This window comes from Silurus meridionalis, chromosome 2 (assembly GCF_014805685.1).
Source record: "Silurus meridionalis isolate SWU-2019-XX chromosome 2, ASM1480568v1, whole genome shotgun sequence".
NCBI classification, from domain to species: domain Eukaryota; kingdom Metazoa; phylum Chordata; class Actinopteri; order Siluriformes; family Siluridae; genus Silurus; species Silurus meridionalis.
In genome coordinates this window covers 17,144,908-17,159,643 of record NC_060885.1, presented here as the reverse complement: position 1 = coordinate 17,159,643, position 14,736 = coordinate 17,144,908, and the positions used below count along the sequence as shown (strand labels likewise).

At 40.3% G+C, this 14,736-nt stretch overlaps 1 protein-coding gene across 4 annotated transcripts in view; it reads right to left on the bottom strand.

Annotated features, from left to right (window-relative positions):
* Positions 1–14,736, bottom strand: part of zmiz1a (zinc finger, MIZ-type containing 1a) — a 109,659-nt gene that overhangs the window by 77,691 nt on the left and 17,232 nt on the right. For all 4 annotated transcript variants that reach the window (XM_046871020.1, XM_046871011.1, XM_046871001.1 and 1 more), the window contains exon 2: positions 4,595–4,701. The gene's annotated coding sequence lies outside the window, so the exon portion shown is untranslated. The remainder of the gene's footprint in view (positions 1–4,594; positions 4,702–14,736) is intronic.

The window sequence follows — 14,736 nt, the reverse complement described above, 5'->3', positions numbered from 1 at the left end:
GTCTTTATGGCGTTCATAAAGAGCTCAAGTCTGTGATACAGAGAGCCAGAATATACAAATGGTGAAGCAGTGAAAGGACACAGAATATAAGGCATCAAAATGACAGATGTCTGATACAAGCAAAAAAAAACCTTCCAATACACCGCACGCTGACTGCTTTGAATCGCACATAAAAGCTGGAAGTGCAATAAATTCAGGCCAAAGAGCAAGCCAAATCATAATGGGCTCGATCTTGCCATTCAGCAACTATATATGTAAATCAAACAGTGCTCTCTGTGCCAGACAGTAATACTGATCTCTTAGCTGCCTCCATTATTATTAATAAATAAGTGAGAGAAATTCATAGAATGTGTGTAGCTGAGCAAAACGGTACATTCTCAAAGCTTCAAGCTTTATTAAAGCTCAGCTGGACACAAATAACACAGAACTCCACTCTCCAGCCACCACCCCCTCAACCACCACCCTCCTTCTAGCCCCATCTCTATCCAACCCCCATCTCTTTGATAGTCTCAATTTCACAATTACACTCCAATTATATCACCCCTTCCAAACGCACTCTGTAGTGCTTAGAGAATATGAAAATATCAATCTCTGACTGAACAACCCTTGTGAGATTGCGATGTTATCTGCAGACATATTCAGATAAGTAATTCGCATATCCTGTGCAGATGAATAGCACACAGGTTCGCAATTGTGAGAATGGCCGTGATTTATTTCTCTTCAGTCAAACCTTGAGGGTTGGCACCACTCACTCAGTTTAGGCCCGGGTGCTGCCAGGAACCAGGGCATTTGTGATATTATTCAAACGAGCACATTGTTTTCCTGCATGCTGACATGTATGGAGGGCAGAGGCAACACAACCAGATTAGATCACTCACACGCAATCAGATGCTGCGCGCTGGTAGCATTCTAAGCATATCACGCAAACGATGTTGGCCCATTAATGAATGTGTCCATTCCTGATGCACAGTATATTACATTCATTCATCATGGCTGAACTGCCTGACGGGCCAACAGAAAACATCTTTTGTAATCGTATAACTTCACGTCTAGGGGTGGCTTATGTGTGTGTCCATTTAATGCTCAAACGTTATTTCCTACTCGTGAGTAATAGATAACGGATCACTATAATTCACTTCCAGAAGGCTGTAAAGACTGTGTGAAGAACGAAATATACAAACTATACAAAACCTATTAGAGCTTTACTGATCATTTTATATACTGAGCGTTCTTAAAAAAATAATATCCAAAACCCTATGTAACAGCAAATTTCAAGAAGTACAGATTGCTAGCGACACATTTTGTAACACCAAAGTTTCAGGTCAGTCTCGGGACACGTTCTACTGCAAACGCTGACGTCTATAAGACCTTTAAGACAAGCCTCCCTGCTCTCGCTCTCTACATGCTGCTGTCATCTGCACAGTGAGAGCACAGATGCAGCATCCTGAGGGATGCCATTCTCAGCTTCCTCCTAAAGCACAATAAAGGACATCCAAGCAAGCAAGGAGAGAGTGCTAACTGCAGTAGAGAGCTGTCAAGATAGTTAGGAGCAACTACACCTGTCCCACTTTTACTGCATGCCGTAAGTTGACAAGAGACAAAGGGCACTTTCACATATGCACTACTTTATCCATCTAAACAGAACCCTAGTGCCTTGCTTCAAACTCGGGTGCAGAACGAAACAACCGGCCACCTGAGAGAAACACTCTCGGTCTGCTTCCAAACAAACTCCTGCTGCTCGTATGCTGACCCTGATTCAACTTAACAAACTGCAAGACCCAGCAGATAGTAGTTGAGTACTGCATGAAGTTCGAGCACAATGTGTTCTAGATATTTGGGCTGATTCATTTGGTATAATTTATTTAATATCAGCTCCAAGTTCTTCATGTTTTTTGATTTCCATTATTTCAAGCTCCAAGCCAAAGGTATGTTTACATTTCGATTTCTGACCAATGAATAAAAAAAGCTTTTTCAGTAGATATTCTGTCTCACTTCTTCACACAAACCCCAAAGAAACCTTTTTTATTTTCTTTTTGTGGGGATTTTATTAAGCACAATGTAAAAAAGTCAATCAAACTAAAATACACAAAAAGCAAAGTTTCTTTCGTTCTCTGATTAGGACTTATTTGGCAAATAAATCGATTAACATAAGAGGCAGACTTTTTTAAAAAGAAAATAAAAAAAACAACAACAATGGAACATTAACACTAATGCTTGTATTGATGATTGGACTCCCTTACAACCACATGTACAAATACTGACTGAATGCCAAGGTCAGCATTATAATACAATTCATTTGTTATTAAGCAATGTTAATTCTGGCTAGTATTTTGTCTCCTGCAAAAGAACCTTGTCAATCACTCAGACACAACCATTCAGCAAACCAGCACTTACCTGAAAAATAGAGTAAAAGCCATATCCTTAGTGGTCTCAGATGAATACAATTTATACTAAGAATGACCACATGAGGAACAAAATCCAATTGGGGTAAGATTTTAACATTAATTCCTGTAGTGTTAGCAAATCCTGTGAGAATGGACACACTCCTAGTAACGAGTTTTGCATTGAATTAATTTCCATCTTCATATCGCCTTCAGATCAGGACGATTTAATAAAGAAAAAAAAAATACAAGTCTATTAAGGATCCTTCTAATACATAATGATGCAAACTCGTGTTGCGTGACAGAAAACTGGAGCCCATGCATGTGAAGAGCAGATCCACTATCCTTACACACCACACACTCAATATACATAGTTAGATAGTGAGAAAGTTTTAATATTAAAGCAAAATGAGAAAAAGAGTGGGGGAGAAGTAAAGAGAGAGAGAGAGAGAGAGAGAGAGAGAGAGAGAGAGAGAGGAGGAAGTCAAAAGGTTGTGTGCATGAGAGGAGAAAAAAAAAAAGAAAGAAGTAGCAGAAAACCCCTTCACAGGAAATATCACCCCTCCTTCCCTTTAATAAGGTTATCTGTGAAAGCCTGGGCAGGATACAGTACCCTACTGCTTACAACAGAAACATTTCATGTCGCCAAAAGAGGCCCCATCTGAGTGCAAAGGAAGTGTAAAATAACAATTCTGCCCTAAGGAACAGCACTTTTTATTACATAGTTTGTAATTAATAAAATAAAATAAAAAAAACACCCTTCTGACATTTGGAAAACAAATCGTTGCGATAAGCGTATCTGTTATCATAAACAGATTGTTCAGTCTTCACAGCTATACGTCGCTTTGATCAGTATCAGAGCGTGGGGTGCAGCGCTGGTGAAGTGTGTGGCAACAGCCACTAGAGTTGCTCTGTGTGTGTGTGTGTGTGTGTGTATGACAGTGCTCCAGGTGCAGTGTGGGAGGAAAGCCTGGCGTTCTGGCTTTTGTAGCGAGCGCAGTCTTCGCAGGCTGACGTTAGCGCATTAATCGCTTTAGCTGATCCTGCTCGGCTGTGTGTGAGGCAGATGTTTGTCGGGCCGTGGCACTCCTCTGCATTCACACTACACTGAGCGAGATTAAGCACAACTGTCCTTATCGGGTTATTTATTTATTTATATTCTCCCTGTCTTGGCCTGGCCTAAATCTTAATCCCTCTCTGAAATATAATGCAGAGAAAATCTGTCTAAATGCATTCTTTTTAAATCATTTCATAAGGCACTCAAGAGTCATTTCAAAGATGCCAGGTGCAGACAGCAAAACACACACACAGACACACACATAAAAAAAAATAAAAATCATTGCCATAACAGAGAAATGAACGTTTATGAAACAACATCACCTTGGCTGTTCTGCAGTCAATACAGACTATCATGTCAACTTATCAAGTCATAACAAATGGTCTGGCTGTAAATCAAAGAGAAAAGAAAACGTGTGCAGTACAAAGCCTTAGCCCCTGTCATTTGATTCTCTCTCACCCCCTCTCTCTTTCCCCCCTTCCTCCCTGTTATTTTAACTCTGTTGTTCCGTTCTGCAGGTGCTGGGGCCCCGAGGGCCCGCGGCATCCACAGACATGAGCCAGATTCAGATGGAGGCAGCAGCCCCTTTGCACGTAAACACTACCAGACGCCTTGGCCACATGTTACCTCCAGGCCCCCGGGTGACTCAAATGCACCCGGTACTTGTCATGCTCATGATACACTGCAAACGAACTTCCTGAATCATTTCACAGCAAATAGAACAGAAAAGTGCACCAAACGCAAAACACAGTTTGAAAGCTCTGGAGTGGTGCCGGGTGCCACAAATTTAATCAGAACACCGTCAGAATTTTTGTTTGTGTTTGAGAATTTGTTCTTAGAGGAACTGGGACAGATGGAGCGCTTTATCCAATCAGGTGCTCGATCCACATGTTTACCTAAATGTATCATGCTACGGTTACAACAATTCACAAAACATCTGTTCGAAATTTAGCCAGTACAAATGCGTGGCTAGGATTTGGGATTTCCCTGTGGCAAGATATTAAAAACGAGACACTCGAAAGACCTCAAAGGATGCAAAACAACACCGCATAACGTAACGAGGCCTTTCAAATTGGAGTCTCAGCATAAAATGTAATGCACCGCCCTGTCCATAACAATGTTTCAGAGCTATATAAAAATGGAAATGCACTCCAACCTGTTCGCAGTGCAGAGTTGCTGTGTGGTGAGTGGCCCCCCCCTCCCCCTCCCTTCCCTTCATAGAGTCGGTGGGGAAGCTCCTTCTCTCCCCGGCCTCCAGCGCACCTGCAACCAGATAAAGCACATGTTACACTCAGCTCAAAATGCAAGCATCTTTCATGCAGCGTTCCTGAGCACTCTGACTTCATTTAACCCAACCACATGCACAACCTCTGTGCTAATGATGTGTCCTGTGTGGTTTGGGCGGGGCACATTTTCTTAAAGGCTCGGACACGGAGGTTCGAGCTACAAACGCAAAGTCTTTAACTGCAAGCAGCTGGCATGGCATGGAATCACATGCCCCCAAGGCTCCCTCTCTTCTACGGTGTCCTTCCAAAAAGGTTATTGAAGAGCTGCTTTGTCGCCCCTAATCCAAAATTCATTACATATAGCAGTTACCACAGTTTAATGTGATAGGTTTCCTGAATGCCTGGCTAAGCTCCTTCACAGTTCACTGCTAACTAAGGACAGCGCCAGTGAGAGAAGGAGACACTTTATATAAGCACGCAAGCGCCATAAACATGTATGGTGGTGCGTGTCATCGTCAAATCTAATTTACCGATCTCGCAACTCATGGCACGTTGACGGATAAGCCTATTAAGTCACTATTAACTTTGCAGAAATATAAATAATGGCAGTGTGAAGACTCTTAAGTTTCTTGGCACTAGTCAGAGCGATAGATTTCCATCCAATAAGAAAGGTCAAGCAGCGCCATGTAAGAAGAATCTGGGGGTGATAATGATGAGCTCTTGTCACAGGACTCAGATAGCTGTTAACTGGATTGAATGGCCCACTGCCTCAGTTTAGACACAGGGCACACAGATGGAAAAAAAAATCTGCTGCACTGCCATGGTCAGCTCACAGACAATATAGTACTTTATTTAGCAGCCAACTAAACTTCAAGCAAAGAGAACGTGAAAAGTTCAAATCCTTAAAATGACTTGCATAAGTGGTGTATTTAAACACTATGTATGAAAAGGCGGAACATTTACACCTTTATACAGCAACGTCTAATTAGTATGAGTTTCTTCATTACTGTGCTGTGCAACAAGCCATTTCTTTTCCTCATAGCACCCAGTATGTTTTTAGCTACTGCTTAGTCACAACATTTACATTCCATTTACATTAACAGCTTTTGGCAGGCGTCCTTATCCAGAACAACTTAAACCAGTGTTTAGTAGTCTATGTCAAAAAATATATGCTAGTACACAAATAGGGCAGGTTCGGAAACATTATCAAGCCCGATTCCAACATCAGCTATGCACATCCAGCTGAGAATAAACGCTGGATAAAAATATTTGAGGTTCAGCAGTTGTCAATTGTTAGTTTGTTCAGTTGGTCTGGAGTCTATGCCTGGAACATGGGAACAGAGCAGAAGAACAGGATTATTCTCATACAGACATTTGCATGTAATCCACCCTCCAGTCATCATCTCTGCATGCATAAATGAATGCATGTAAAAGATTAGTATTAGCATGTGTTAAACAGTAGTTCAGTTTAGATTTTACATGGGTTATGATACCGGCAAGTTTAACACACACCCTGGTAAGTAGTCTAAAAGCAAGTTTAAAAAAAGCTTAGAATAAAAAATGTGACATAAACCACATATATTTTAACCAGTTTATATAAAATGAATAAGGTTGCAGCCCAAAATGGAGCTATTTATATAATTTGCATTCCACTGCTGATTACACATGATTAAATCATTCAAATAAAATTGAGTTGAAAATATTTCTCAAATAGAAAATATCTAATATGTAAATTTCTAGCCCAGTATTTTATTTACATTTTTTATTTTTTATTTTTTTGCATAAAAACTTTAACCAGTAATATTAAATATAGATAGTCTGGCATAGTTGAGGATCTCTATCTCAAACCTTAGAAAGAGGATCGTGTATCGTTTCGATGCAAAACAGCGCCATTAACCTGCGTCGCTCTTTGTGCGAGTGGAACAATTGACCGCTTTACAGAAACACAATTATAATGAGTGAAATGAGTACATGCTTCACTCCAGGAGAGAGAAACTGCCATTCCTGCATATTTGAGTCTGCTAGAAAGCAATCACGGAAATATGCAAACATTTATGAGGAAATAAATGTAGTAGAAAATTTGGTGCAGATCTGCAATTGCATTTTGGATGCGAACGTCAGAACAGAAAAACTGCGCAAACACGCACACGCACACGTACATGCACACACACACACACAGCAACACAAAGAACTACACCATTCCACCGGCACTGAATATTAACTACAGAACAAACAGCTTAAAAACACATAAAAATCTACTAGAACACATGCTCAAGTTAACACCCTTTGCATGTGTTATTAAAGTGTGTGCAAGTGTGAGGAAAGATGTTTAACACGCACAATTAGCTTCGTGCATTTATCTGGGGACGGTTTTCCGAGGTTATAAATGTACCATATCTCAATAAGCCACGTTTCTTTCAAAATCACAGCCATGCTAATGTTTATTCATTAATTCTTGGCAAAGCTGAGCTAAAGATGGCTGAAACGACTTAAACCTGGTTGGAGAATTCTGCAGAAATCCACTGTATTCAATGCACCATTCCTGTACATCATGTGCACTTATTGCATTGTAAATTAAGTAATTAAACCATAAGTCATTAATTTAATATCGTGTGTGTCTATTATTTTTTTTACTGAAATCACTACGGACTGCCGAGTGTCAGATTGTCGCATCTGTCAAACACAATAGTATTGTTTTAGCACGTTTTAGCAATTCTTACAGCCATTTCTGAAGTACCTACAGAGCTGGTGCAACATAACCAGTAAAAAACTTGGCACTTCATTTTAAAAGCCACTATGTACTGTATAAATCAGCAACCTGTAATTTCACATCTTGCCAATTTCCATTTTCAGGTTTTAATATACAAATACACCTGATTTCATTGATATAACGCGCACCAATCGTGCCTTTCATTCAGTTCTCAATCTAAACGATCCAGCTCAAGTGGTGGAGTTGCAGGAGTCTGACTCCGCTGAATTAGACGTCCAGGAATTGAAAAGAACATTAAACTACAGCTTACCTCCTCATAATACATTCTCAATTTAAAAAAAAAAAACAACAAAAAAACAACCAGCCTAAGTGCACAGACATGCAGAAAAAAAATCAATGTAGCCAGCAGAGCAAACGGCTGGTAATTGCAGCTGGAAAGGGGAGTACTAAAGTGATTTGTTAAGGTGAAATAACACGGCTCCCTCCTAACAGCACTCGCTCATTGGAGACAGAAGTATGGCGGCGGAGGCCTGCCAAAAGCAGTAATTGATAATTTACATGCAAATAGAAAAAGCCACAAAATGGGCGCAATTTAGGAAACGCAGTGAGCTCTTTGAGATGCTGTGTGGCACCGGCTTCCTGCAAAATCAATTCACACTCTGAAGAAACCATTTTCTTCAGCCGGAGATAAAGTGCCTGACTATGAGCTGTCAGATACTTATCAATGGGAAATTAGCAAAGGAGCACTATTTCCCCAAAACAAACAGGCCGAGTGTTCCACCTAGTGCTGTTGTCTCGCTTTCGAATGAACTATATCATCATCTTTTACTTTCAGTGATGCTCCGCTATAAATGTCGACGATAAAATGTCTGGAGCATGTTTCCCATAGACAGGTCATTTCTCATAAAATCCTGGAGATGCGGCACAATCTGAGTGCCATATTTTGAAAGAAACAATGCTGTTGCTGCTTAGATGATACCTGTGTCTACTCTCAGGTCCATCTTCTTCAGTGTCGAATACTGTGGAAACATTTTAGTTCACCTATCAGTGGTGGAAGGTCTGGTGCCAAGACCACAGCATTCTCAAACAGATGACAAAACTTTTTTTGTTTACATAAAGCGCAATATACAGGAGCGTTCCCGGCTCTCAGCAGGCAGCCCACCCGCTCATCTCATCTCTCATCACAGACTACAAACCCCAAACTTAATTCTGAAGTTTCAACCTGACCACGGGGCATTTTCCTTTTCATCCTAGTTGAAATGTGTTTACTTTCCTCCGTACATGTGGGTGCCAGTTAAACAAATGCTTGTTCAAGTACAGCAGAGTAGTTTCTGCTCTAACCTTTCTAGGGCTATATATTCAATGACAACAAAAAAAAAAACAATTCTCAGTGAAATTGTCTCAAAATCATATAATCAGCAAATGACAGACACTTTTTTACTCTTAGTGAAGTACATTCTTTATTTATTCTTGAGTATTTTTTTCTTGTTAACCGATGATTTTTGCTATTCTAAGACCTCTGATAATAACAAGTGTAAGTGATTATAAAATGTAATTGTTATAAATGCAAACATTTTTGCTAACTTTTATATTAACTTAAATGTACCAAATCATCTGTAACAAAAAAGAATATTTAATAAAGCTTTAATAAATATATATTTTTTTAATTATTTCACTTCCTTATTGCAGCAAAAAACATTAATGCTACAGATACTGATGTATTTAGTTTTGGGAAATGTGGAATAAAATGAAGAGTACAAAATAAAAACAACACATATTTGTAGTTGTATTATGTAACTACAAAAAATTATTGTCCATTATTAATAAGAAAAAAATTGCCCATTATTCAACTAAATCTCTAAATAATCAACAGTAATGACCCCTAAAACCTTTAGAAAGAAGCGCCTCAGTGAAATAATCTGTGTTTAAAGCGCAACAAGACTGAGGCAATAGTAAAACCAGGCTGTTGTAATTTCAATCACACTACTGCATTTAAACTGCAAGGCCCGAGACATGCTGACCCTAAAATTATACTTAGTTTACCCTTCTAATTGTCATTACCATCCCATCTATGCTACGAAGCCTCACATGCTGAAGACATTTAGGATAATCTTGGAGACGTCTCTCAAGATCAAACACTCAAAAGAAGCCCTGAAGACAACTTGTGATTTAAAGGGACGATTGTGGAAACATTATATAGCAGGAGTTGCAGGCTGCAAAGCATTTAGTCTGAACATCTGTTCTTTTGTTTAAGAAGAAATAATGTAACGCTGTAGGAGAACAATAAATGTTGAAAGAACATGGCTGTGATTTTGAATGAAGGATGCCGTGTTGAAAATGTAATGCCTTAATTAATTTACAGATAAGCATGACAATCTGCTTAACATTAATCAAATTGTGATACACTTCATTAGTGGACTTGTGTGGGACAATCATGGAACACATTATGCAATTTTACATATCTCACTTGTGAACAAATTTAAATTCATAAAAAGATGAGTAAGAGGCCCACAGAGCATTAAAAGCTAGCTTGAACAACACACCGACAACTAAAAGCTGGTAAAAAGTATTTTATTTAAAATTATTTTCTAATTTATTGCAACAGTTTTCATTACAATTGGCCTATTTCATGTAATGTGCACTCGAGCTAGCCTAGGCACAATCCTTTTACAGAATCTTATACAGATAGTCCTCTACTTACGATAAAGATACGTTACGACAACCCCATTGTAAGTCAAAATATCGTAATCAAAGATGGTACTATGACTGTGACAGTCTTTCCTGCTTCTTGCTGATTTATAATTTTTATTTTCTGCTCTAAATTGATGGCTTTTCTCTTCTTTTTTTTCACTACAAGCAGGAGACATACTTGGGCGCTTGGAATACATGCTTATAGATACAAAATTGCTGTTTAAAACCGTTTGAAACAGAAAAAAATACATACTGAGCCAACTTTACTCCGTCGACAGCTAGCGAGAGTGGGGCATCTCACAGGCGAGAGATAAGCTCATCCTAGCTGCACGTCAAATGTCTCCTACATCATATGCTGCTGCCTGTGGCTGTTGCGCGAAATTTTTCATATTTTGACAATTTTGTCGTATCGCTAAGATCGATAAATCGTAAGTCGAACCATCGTTAATCAGGGACCATCTGTATAATCAATATCTTGAACATTTCTGTTCTACATATTACATTATTTATTCGAAGACTTTGTGTGCTTACTGTATAAGCACATTTGTTTAACTTGGATGTAATAGCAAAGCTGTGATCTCAGTGACTGCAATGAAGTGCCACATCAGAGAACTGCCACAGGGCCACATGACACAGTTGGTTTTGTGATGAAATGCGGATTGTGTAGGTCTTTCATGTGATTTTTCTGCTTTTGTTTTGCGTGGATCCATTATAAAAAGAAAAACAAAATTCACTGCAGTTAGTTCAGAGTTGTTAACTGTGTTCTGAATGTTTTTTTTTTATTTCCTTATTAAAACTAGCCCTAGGAGAGCAGCTGTGTCATAATTCTGTCCCAGAAGTACATTTATTCGAAGGATCGCATGCTTTATGTACAAGCTGAATGATCTGTCAGGGAGCTGAGTTCCTGAGATTCGAGCACCAATATGAAAACAAACATGACAAATTCATAAAATTATGACTCCATTTTCTCTCTGCCGTTCCCTCAGTTCCATTTATCCCCTTCACACTGACTGGCTGTTTACAACAGCGGTAATTAACAGACCCTTCTCTACCGGAGGATGCGCCAAGCAGTAAAGGTAAATTATGCAGAGTTTTGCTATGCTAATCCAGGTAATTTGCTTCATGCTGAGCAAACTTCCCCAGTCTTGATTAACGATTCATTTTACTGCATTAGTCATCCGGTCATAATATGACATACTGCAACACGCACACCTCACAGAGCTTGTAAGAGATGCTGATTTGGTTGCAGATTGTTAAGGCTGTCAGTAAATAAGACATGAGCCGCTGGCCAAATCAGAAGGCCGTCCTGCAAGTGTGAAAATCTGCTCAATAAAAAAAAAATGTCTATTGGCAGATGAGACCAGACTGAGCATGTGACTGTGTGATAAACAAAGACTGCATTCTCAACCTCAACAATGTCACACTGGAGGCTTGACATCGGTTTGTGAAGCCCTGGTTATGCATAACACTTTAGGCACATGTCAGAGGTCTTCTCGAGGACAGGATGACTGATGGCCATAGCAAGAGCTCCTTATTACATGGTCTAAGACCTTAAAGACCTAAAGAGTACTGAGCTGTTATATGAAGTGTAGGCTGAGCAATAGATATTGCCATACTCACTCTTCATAACCTCACCAGAGACAAAACAAAGCCGTAAAAAATAAACACATTTTCTTAGTAAATCAGCTTCCTTCCATATTCTCTATGAGTACTGATGACAGCTTGTTCGTAACATAGAAGACCGTGCTGTCTGGAGAATCCTGCTGCTTGATGCATTCATTTATACGCCTGTCACAGAGGGCGGTGGAAATATCTCACTTTTTTCCCCTGAACCAATACCTCATCAGTCAATGGTAACAAAAGGTCAGAAACATTACAGTGGTCCCACTTGGCACGTTTAAACCAACTGCTTTTTGTCTGAGGTGAACTACACCGGCGCCCCAAATGGTAAATACAATTCCGTGCATAAAAAAACTAGACCACTGAAACACTATGATTTATAAGAGTGTCTAAAATAATTGTTGGGGGATTGCAATAAAAGGTTTCACTTCAAAATCACGCAATGTGTCATTTTCAGTTGATTGTAAACCAAGCCAACAAATGCGATTAAAGATAGATGTCGTTTTGCAGGTTGCTAAATGGGGCTTGATGGCTTCAAGGTAGAGCTATTGAAAGAGAAATAAGACAAATGAGAAAGCAAGGGCGAGCTCAACAGCTGAGTAGACACTGATTATGGTGATGATGCAAGTCCAGACCTCAGGCCGAGCCACAGTGAGTCACAAAGGCGAGCAAGCTGTTTGGATCGCACAACAGAGTCTATTATTACATCTCACATGTGACAACTCCCAGCTCACCACACGGCCACGACTCACACCAAAACAGCAGCAAGGCTATAGGAAACAAGTGTGGCGCCAATGCGGGCAACTTAAAGCTAATAGATAAATATAGGCTCATTTGCTATAAATATGTACGATATGGTTCAGTAAACTGCATTACAATCTGTGGCCTTTCATTTAATATAATAGAGCTGCAATGGGCACTTGACAAAAAAAAAATATTCAAAGTCCAACAGAGCATCTACAATCACTGAAATGTTAAAACTCTTGTAGAGACATTCACCCAAAGGTAAAACTGGATAACTTCATTGAGGTCAGCATGAATCTGGCTCGCTAGACACACTTTACAAACTCGGCCTGAGTGGAGGTGGCAGGCCGAGTGCAGGGCACAGCGTCTCCGGCTGGATCTGAAAAATGAATGCGGCAAACGGGCGGCACTTCAGGGCCGCTCTCCTCAACTAAAGACCAACAAGATCAATTACCGACAGTGAGCGGCACCTTAATGAGAGAGGTTTCCATTACCTCCATAAAAGGCATAAGCGAGGCCCGCTGATGAAGCAGCCCTGTAATAGCCTTCCTCCCTCTCCCTCCCTAATGACACTGCCAGTGGATTACGCGGCCAACCCCAGCATCCGCTGTGTTTATCATTTATGTAAATAACATAAGGAATGGTGACACGACACGGCAACGAGGCTCCAGAGCACCAACTGAGGGAAGAGGTGGGGGAGATGGCACAGGGGGTTGGGGGAAAAAAGCAATATGTAAGCAGGGAAATGGCTTTTAACAGTGTATTACATTATTAAAATGAGGTTCTACCGTGACGATGTTTATGTTCAGAAAAAAAATGTATTAGCAAAAATATGTGTATACTCTGTGTGTGTTTGTGTGTGTGTGTATGTGTATGTGTGTGTGTGTGTGTGTGTGTGTGTGTGTGTGTGTGTGTGTGTGTGTGAAGGGTGTGCAAGATTTTATTTTAAATATAAGGACACTAAAAGCCATCCTGCTCTGCATCAGCCAAGCTATTCTAATATGCACCACCTGACAGAAAAGGATAAAAAAAATGCATCAGCAGAAATATACACAAGTGGCAGTAATCCTCTGCCCCCAATGTTCAGGCTGCGCAATAAGCAAACTGAGCTTATCAGTTCCAACCACCGCTCCTTTTAATAGCCACCATGATGGCAGTAATTTTAGGCAGGTTTCAGTTCCTGCTTTTAAAGAGCCCTAGTGCATGCTTGTGTGTGTGTGTGTGTGTGTGTGTGTGTGTGTGTGTGTGTGTGTGTCTGTGCGTGCATACAAAGTATGCATACATGTGTATGTGCGTATAACAGGTCGATATTTTCTGTGCTTTGAGCTGTGCACAGGTGAAGACTGAGTAGAAAGATGTCTGGACTGACTCATTATCTGGGCGTAAACAGCCGAAGTGAGCATGCAGCACATTAATGCTTTACCTCCTCCTCGCTCCTATCGGCCTTTAAATTAGAGTTTTGCAGCAGCTCGATTTTTTGAGGCTGTTTATCATGTAAAGCACAGTGCACTCTGTCTCTAACACCCGCGCCTGATGCGGTGAAAAAACAACCAGTGGTATGAATTTAAAAGCTAATAAACTTCACTGCTGTCCGTTTGTTGCTCCCTAAACGCTGTAGAGCACTCGTGCTAAAACTCAGTGATGCTCCAGATCTCGAGTGACAAGGACGAACGTTAAAATCCCACTGGATCACAACTAAGGCAATTTAGATAAGTGTTAAAACAGTCCAGCACATGCTGCAAGTTACGGGTGACAGCTTCCCACAACTCCAAGGGGCAAGTTTACATCACAAATCAAGCAATTCACACATTTTTATTTCTACAACAACACAGAGACATGGCGTGACACAGAGGAATGGTTTGGCCAATCTAAACACGAACCGGACTGATTTTCACATAAGGAAGTCTGGTGATTATCTCACTAGTACGTCGACCGTGTTCCGAAAGGTCAGGCGCACTGTTTCAAGTTCTGTTTCATGAATCACACTTGAGTGCGATCCGTAGCATTAAAATTAATCTTCATCTGTAAATCTAACGGATAGCATGCGGATGCACGTGTTACCGAAGGCTCGAGCGAGGAAGCAAATTATATAAATATTAGCTGTTGACACAAGAGTGTGACCATATTTCAGCAAAGTGACAAGGCAAGCTGATCACCGGCACGTGATAATAAAGTCGGTGACGGCCACTAACGTCAAACGATGTAAATGAGCTCAGTCGTGTTTACTGCCAACAACTCTAGTGCTCTTCTGTTATGTGCTCTTGAGTTAAAAATCCCAGATCTCAATAACACAAGGCCAATTTGCAC